This window comes from Camelina sativa, chromosome 4 (genome assembly GCF_030686135.1).
Source record: "Camelina sativa cultivar CO46 ecotype springtype chromosome 4, ASM3068613v1".
Lineage (NCBI taxonomy): Eukaryota > Viridiplantae > Streptophyta > Magnoliopsida > Brassicales > Brassicaceae > Camelina > Camelina sativa.
In genome coordinates, this window is record NC_141883.1 from 7,738,704 (window position 1) to 7,746,793 (window position 8,090).

Here is an 8,090-nt window from a genome sequence, read left to right on the forward strand (position 1 = left end):
AAATTTCAAGCATTTAAATTTTTTATCAAAAATCAAATGTAATAAAATATATAACAGTTTCGTTTAACGGCTTAGATTTTAAAAATTAATAAATACAAAAATAAAAGATATAGATATAGTATCTTATCTATTTAAAATGTTATGTATTTCTTTTCGCCACCTTTCTTTAGAAACTAAGGCTCTGATTGGGAAATATTTTAAAGACTTTAAAACTAATTTAAAGTCCTAAAAGCCAAAATTTTATCAATCATGCTTTCATTGCTTTATTATTTTTAAAAGCCTTAAAAGTTTAACTGCCTATTTTTTTGTTTGTACGTGCAAATTTTTAAAGCCACAAATGTGCGACTTTTTTGGCTGTTAAAAAATAAATAAAAAAAAACAGTAGTTATTTTTTTTCTTTCTTATTTTCCATGATGATTGAAATTATAATAAAGCTCTCCACAAGTTTATATATATATATATATATATATATATATATTCTACATATTTTATTTTTATACAATAATTATTCTTATTTTTTTCTCTTTCTTTTAAGATCCATTTCAATAATAATTATTTTTATTTTTATTATCATCATTAATATCATCATTTCAATATTTTTGATAATTAAAGTAATAGTTATAGCTTTAAAAGTGTTTGTTACCAATCAAATTTTAACAATTAAAGTTTGTACAGTCAAAGCATTTACAGCCAAATTCTCTACAGTTAAAATTTTAAAGTTAAAGTCTTTACAGCCATAAGTAACAGCCGTTACCAATCAGAGCCTAAGTTGAGATTTGAATATATTTAATGCTTGAAGGTGCTTATTACAGACAAGTAAGGGAAGCCACAAAAGAAAAAAACAAAGAGGATTTTCAGAATCTTCACTAGCTATATTTAGTTGATCTTTTTAAATGTTAGTTATATATTTTTACTTACTTCACAACTATAGCAAGGATTACGTTTAATTGAAAAAGTTTTAAACAATTTTATTCATTACATGCAAATGTTTTATTGACAGGTTTTCAATAAACATTTTTAAAATAGAAAAATTTTAATATAAACAAACTGAATTTTTAATCATAAATCTTTATAAATAACAAAACAAATTATTAAAAAATTTCATCAAAAAAAGTTCAGCTTGAGGTTTTCCGCGGGTTAGTACCTAGTATATATATAATTGTAAGGACTAATATGTAAAAGAAAATATGAAACCTCAAATTTGAACAAAACTACTAATTTTCGTTTAGGCAATTTTATATTTATGTTTAAAGATATATATATATAAGATATTGAGTTTAAAAGATAAAGAAGAACTTGATTATAAAGAATAACTCTCTTTATTTATGTTTAGAAAATCTCCTCTCAAAACTAAACACTTCTAAATCTCTCTCTTAATCTCATATCAATGTCACAACTCAACAATTGATATATATAGAGACTTTCTTATTCCTTTTCCTATTAGGACATAGAACTAGATAACTCCTAATTCTATTTGAACATATCTTGAGTCTCTCTCTTATCCTTATCTCTCCTTTGTAAGGATATCTTGGACTCTAAGCTTCAAAGCTTATCCAACAATCTCCCTCTTAAGCTTTGAATTACCCTTTGTTAAGTCATGAACACCAAACAAGCTTCTCATTTCCATAAACTGAATCCTCACCAATGCCTTTGTCAATGAATCCGCCTTTTGATCAGCTCCAGGAATGTGATCAACATAAATAAGCTCCCGCTCAACATACTCACGGATAAAATGAAACCGTTTGTGAATGTGTTTGCTTCTCCCGTGAAAAAAAGGGTTCCTTGCGAGTGCGATCGCTGCCTTGTTGTCAACATACAAGGTGATCTGCTTACTCTTCCAGCCTGTAACTTCACTTAAGAGATCTTGAAGCCATATTGCCTGCTTAGCTCCTTCCGTTGCTGCCATAAACTCGGCTTCACAAGATGAGAGTTCGATTGTGTCCTGTTTCTGCGAGCACCAAGTGATCGGTGTGTCACCAAAGCAAAACACATGACCAGTCGTACTCCTTCCATCATCTTGATCGACATTGTGACTACTGTCACTGAATCCTATGATCTCTTTTAAGCCTCCTCGCTTGTACTTCAATCTGTATGATGATGTTCCACGCAGATACCTTAGTATTTGTTTCATAACTTCTCTGTGTGACTTTCGTGGACTCTACATATATCTGCTTGTTATACCTACTGCAAATGCTAGATCAGGTCGTGTATGCAACAAGTATCTCAAGCAGCCAACATTTCTTCGATATCGAGTAGGATCTATCTCCGCTTCCTCAAGAGCTTTGGAAACCTGCAAACCAAACTCCATTGGAATTAAAGTTGGATTACAACTCTCTAATCCAGCTTCCATCAAGATCCTACGTGCATAACCTTCATGTTTGATAGTGATTTCCCTTCTTCTTGATTCACTTCAATGCCAAGATAGTAAGTAAGTTTGTCGAGATCATTCATCTCAAACTTTGCAGACATTCTTTCCTTGAATTCTTTTATTGTCTTGAGATTGTTGCCTATAACAAGTAGAACATCGACATATACAGCAACTAGGAGCAAGTCACCTTCTTTTGATTTCCACTACACTGAAGTTTCTTTAACACACCTCTTGAAGCCCATCTCCTTCAAGATTTGGTCTAGCTTTGTGTTGCAAGCTCGTGGAGCTTGTCTCAAACCATACAAAGCTTTCAACAACTTGTAAACTTTGTGTTCTTCACCCTTAACCTCGAAACCTTCACACTGATCAACATAAACTTCTTCTTTTAGTTCACCGTGCAAGAAGGCAGTTTTCACATCCAAGTGATGAATCTCCCATCCATCTGATGCAGCCAAGGCAATTAGCAATCGTATAGTCTCTATACAAGCCACTGGAGCGAAAGCTTCTCCAAAGTCTATGCCACTCTCCTGTACATAGCCTTTTGCAATCAATCTTGCCTTATGCTTACTTATAGAACCATTTACATTTCTTTTCATTTTAGAGACCCACTTAAGTCCTATCACCTTCACATCTCTTGGCCTATCAACTAGTGTCCAAGTCTTGTTTTTGTTGATGGAGTCTATCTCTTCTTTGCAAGCAAATATCCACACTTGTTTGCCTTTAACATCTTTGTACGAACACGGTTCGTCATTGATCAAGAACAACAATATCTCACTTTCTATTGTCGATAGAAGAACATAATCCTCAAGATATTTCGGTTTCTGGGTTTGACGAGTGGTTCTGCGTAGAGGTTGTTGTTGTTGAGTTTCACGAGTGACAATTACCTCATTGTCATCTCTGTTTTCCTGAGATGATACACTCTCTATTTCATCTTCTTCTAGAACATCATTCTCATTATTGGACACAACTGGTCCCTCTCCTGCATCCTCGATGTCACCCCATCGCATATAGAACATTCCTGGTTCCCTATCTGACTCTGTAGTTGGTAAGTTCCAAGTCCACTTACTCTTCTCATCAAAAACTACATCACGGCTTACAACAATTCTTTGAGTGGATGGATTGAACTACCTATATGCTTTTGATCCAGGATCTATTCCAAGATGCACCAATGACTATGATCAATCATCTAACTTCTTAAGGTGTGCACCATCAATCTTAGCATAAGCAACACAGTCGAATACTCTCAAGTGATCAATGTTTGGTTTTATCTCTCGTAGGCTTTCGTATGGTGTGATGTTGTTAAGAGCCTTGGTAGGTACTCTATTGATCAGATAAGTAGCATGACGTACACCTTCCCCCCAAAGGTAATTCGACACCTCCATAGCCTTAAGTAGACTCCTTGTCATCTCCATTAGTGTTCTGTTCCTTCTTTCAACCACACCATTTTGTTGTGGGCTGTAAGGTGCTGTTAGATGTCTTGTGATCCCAGCAGATTCACAGAAATCATTAAACTCTCTAGATGTAAATTCACCTCCTCTATCTGTTCTTAGAGTTTTGATAGCTCTTCCAAGGTCATTTTCTACAACACTCTTGAATCCTTTGAAACTTCCAAAAGCTTCACTCTTCTCCTATATCAATATAGACCACATATATCTTGAAAAATCATCAATTATCACAAATATGTACCTATTATTTGCGAGTGTTGCAGGTGATATGGGACCACACTAGTCCGCATGAAGTAGCAACGGTTTAGAGGCTCGAAATAGCGTAGCTCTCGGGAACACTTGTCGTGTCTGCTTACCAACTAAGCATGATTCGCACAACAACTTTTCTTCTCTTACATCAGATAAACCGTGAACCATTTTATGCAGAAACATTGCCTTGATCGTCTTGAAACTGATGTGTCCGAGCCTGGAATGCCACTTCCAAGTGTTGTCTTCAAGTCATGATAGTAGTGATGTCGGTCCTCCTATCTTGAGACTGATTTTGTAAAGTCGATTCGCAGAACGCATTACTTTCACCAAAAGCCTCTCGCTTGGATCATGAACTGTAAGATAATCTCGTCTCATACGAACATCACAGCCTACCTCCATTGCTTGTCCTAAGCTCAGTATGTTGCTCTTGATTTCAGGGATATAATAGATGTCAGACACAAGAATTTGCTCTCCATTCTTGCTCTCAAACAATATCGAACCTTTGCCTTCAATCTCCACACATGATCCATCTCCAAACTTCACTTTTCCTTTTATGTTCCTATTAAGCTCCGAAAAATAAGTCTTGTTTCCTTTCATATGGTTACTTGCCCCATTGTCTAGATACCACATGCCTTCTTCTCTGCTATAGTTCTTTGGTATAAGCTTATCTTCGTTTAAGAAGATGACTTCATGCATGTACAGAGTCTGATCCGCTTTTTCTATCCTCTGTTTCAATCTTGTTTGATTCTTGTACCTTTTGTGCTTTCTCGGGACATGAAGACGCATAGTGACCAAGCTTGTCACATCTGAAACAAGTTATTGTCTTCTCCTTCTTCTCCTGAGTTTGATTCTGATTTGTGTGGTAATCGGTTCGCTCTTGACCATTATATCTTCCTCTGCCTCGTCCTCTGCCACGTCCTCTATATTCTCTTCCTCCTCGACCACGACCTCTGCCACGAAATTTGTTAAAACTCGGGTTGTAGGTCGATTGTGGTTGATAGTTGGAACTGGTGAACAAAAGTTTTCCTTGTGTGTCCTCTTGTTTATCTTCTCCTTGTATTCTCTCTTTGAAAGCTTTGAGTCTTCCAACTATCTCTTGGAAGCTAGTAGTATTGAGGTTCAATACTTGTTCTAGAGAGGCAACAAGATGGATAAACTTGTTCCTTGGCACACTGTTTAGCAACTTCTTCACCATCCTAGGCTCGTCAATCGATTGTCCAAGTGATGTTGCCTGAGTTGCGATTTCTGATAGTTTTCCTGCAAAGCTATCAACCCTGTCTGAATCTGCCATCCTTAGCTTCTCGAAATCAGACATTAGAGTCTGCAAGTGTGCCTCCTTGACACGATCGGCTCCCATGTTTCTTGACTTGATCGAATCCCAAATATCTTTTGGTGAAGGTAGATTACCTACTTGTAGTATAAGAGATTCTGAGATTGATTGGAACAATAATGCTATTGCAACATCATTCTTGTCTTCATCAGTTGAACCCGGTTCTATTATCTCCCAAACCTTTTGAATATGCAATATAACCTTCATCTTCATAGACCATACCATATAGTTTGTAGAGGTAAGTTGAGGACATTGGATCGATACTGATTTGTCCATGTCCTTTGGACGTGATCCAGTTGTTAGTTCGCTCATTATTTAGAATCAAATCCGCTCCTTTGGATTGATTAAACCTTACTCTGATACCAAATAAAAGATAAAGAAGAACTTGATTATAAAGAATAACTCTCTTTATTTATGTTTAGAAAATCTCCTCTCAAAACTAAACACTTCTGAAGCTCTCTCTTAATCTCATATCAATGTCACAACTCAACACTTGATATATATAGAGGCTTTCTTTTTCCTTTTCCTATTAGTACATAGAATTAGATAACTCCTAATTCTATTATTTAATTTTATTTGAACATATCTTGAGTCTCTCTCTTATCCTTATCTCTCCTTTGTAAGAATATCTTGGACTCTAAGTTTCAAAGCTTATCCAACAGAGTTTTAGATATGATATGAATTATCTAAATAGTAAATACCAATCCAAATAACTCAAAATCTCACATCTTAAATTCGTGTATATTACTAATATCACGTAAATGTATGTTTGTAAAACATTCATGTATCCAAACTAATTAGTATTTTTTTAGGTTGGATCATGTATTACGTGAGCCACCTAACCCAAACTGGCTAATGAGGGTATTTTTTATGCCAAACCATACCAACAAAGAAAAAAAAAAGATGGATATTATATTAGTTAATTACTATTCCAAACTGAATTTGAAGTAAACGAGAATATATCGTTATGATGTTGCATTGCATGCCTACAATGCACAATGTCATAAAATGCTTGTCCAAAGATGGTGATAAAATGCAGCGTTGCAATGAAAGCCCGTAGAAGAAACATGTTGTTGAAACACCCGGACTCGGAGGCAGAGCCCATCTTGTATGGGTATACTCAAGAGGTCCGGTCAACCAACTTTGTGAACATAGGCAAATAAGTGAATGTTGGACTTTCCAAAGGGGACCAAATTAAAGATCCCACCCAAAAAAAAAAAAAAGAATATTCTTATAATTTCGTATACAAATTATTGAATGATAATATTAGTGAAAATTTTGTTTTCCACTATAGTAATACAATAGAATAATCTATAATTGTATGTGCATCTATTTAAAACACTTGAGTAAACTGCCAAATGATTTCGTTGGTCAAGAAACGGAGGCCAACGAAATATGCAAATTGTATATATATTCACATTAAAATATATGGATGTTCCTATTATTTTCACCGCAATTGTGGTATTCGTAATCGTATGTAGGTAGGTTAGTTATAAACTATTTAAAATGATATCATTGAAAATTCCTACTTGTTTAATTCAAAAGTGCATATTTGACCATACCAAATCCATTCAGACCTAAACTTACTCTCACGGTTTCACCAAAAAGGTTTACAGTTATAACTTTTATAACAGCAATTGCATGTGCAATAATAGTATCAGTTATAAGAACATACATGCAATTCCCATAGATAGATACCATATTAATGGTGATGTTGAGGTTTTTAAATCCAAGCAAAGATAATACGCAAACTCCACTATGATGCACATTACATTTGCTCCTCATGATCTGTTTTGTTTATCTGCAACAGTCTCACTTAGACGTACGCATAGTGAATCTGTTGTTTGACATTCATGTCACTCACCTTCTACTGGTTTCACAAGAAACTCTTAAGATGCAAATTTTTTTATCTCTGCTAATCCACTTAGATTATTCTCAAGGACTTATACATAATGCCGTAGATATTTTACCTTCTTCTCCACTATATTACTGTTGTACACTTCATTTGGAAAAAAAAAAAAATAGTAATCTTAATTATCTTTATGGATAAAAACATGGTTTGTGATCCAAATATATATCATTTGGACTAATAATTGCAAATAGTGTGTAATCCTAAATATGTCATTTGGACTAATAATTGCAAATATATAGTGTTTTAAGAAGTGCAAATCTAGTAAATATATCATTTGATTAACTTTACTAAAAGTTATTTCAATAGTTTTTGATATCTTAAGCATTAAAATTTAGAAAATTTAAACTGGCATGTTTAATTTTAGTAACTTTTTTATCGACACACAATAGCATATTCTGTACCAAAAGGACCAAAACCATAGCATTTCAACATTTTATCTTTACTTCATAAACCTTTTTGAATGTTTGAATAAATAAAAAAAAATTCGTTTCACCAAAATTGTTTTATATATTCCGAAATTTATGTGGCAAGTAATCACAATTTCATTTCTAGATATAACAAACATGTGTGTACTTATGTAACATGATCAATCTATACGAGAAGTCAAGTTAAGGGAAAGAAACATTATCAACCCATTAAAAAATAATTCGAAAATAATGGAATTTTTATTTTAATTGCTTTGAAAACCATTAATAAAAAACTAATATATTTTCCAGTCAGTCATAAGGAATGAGCAAAGAATAATAATAATTAAAGAGATTAGAAAAAAGACAACAAAGTAGTCGT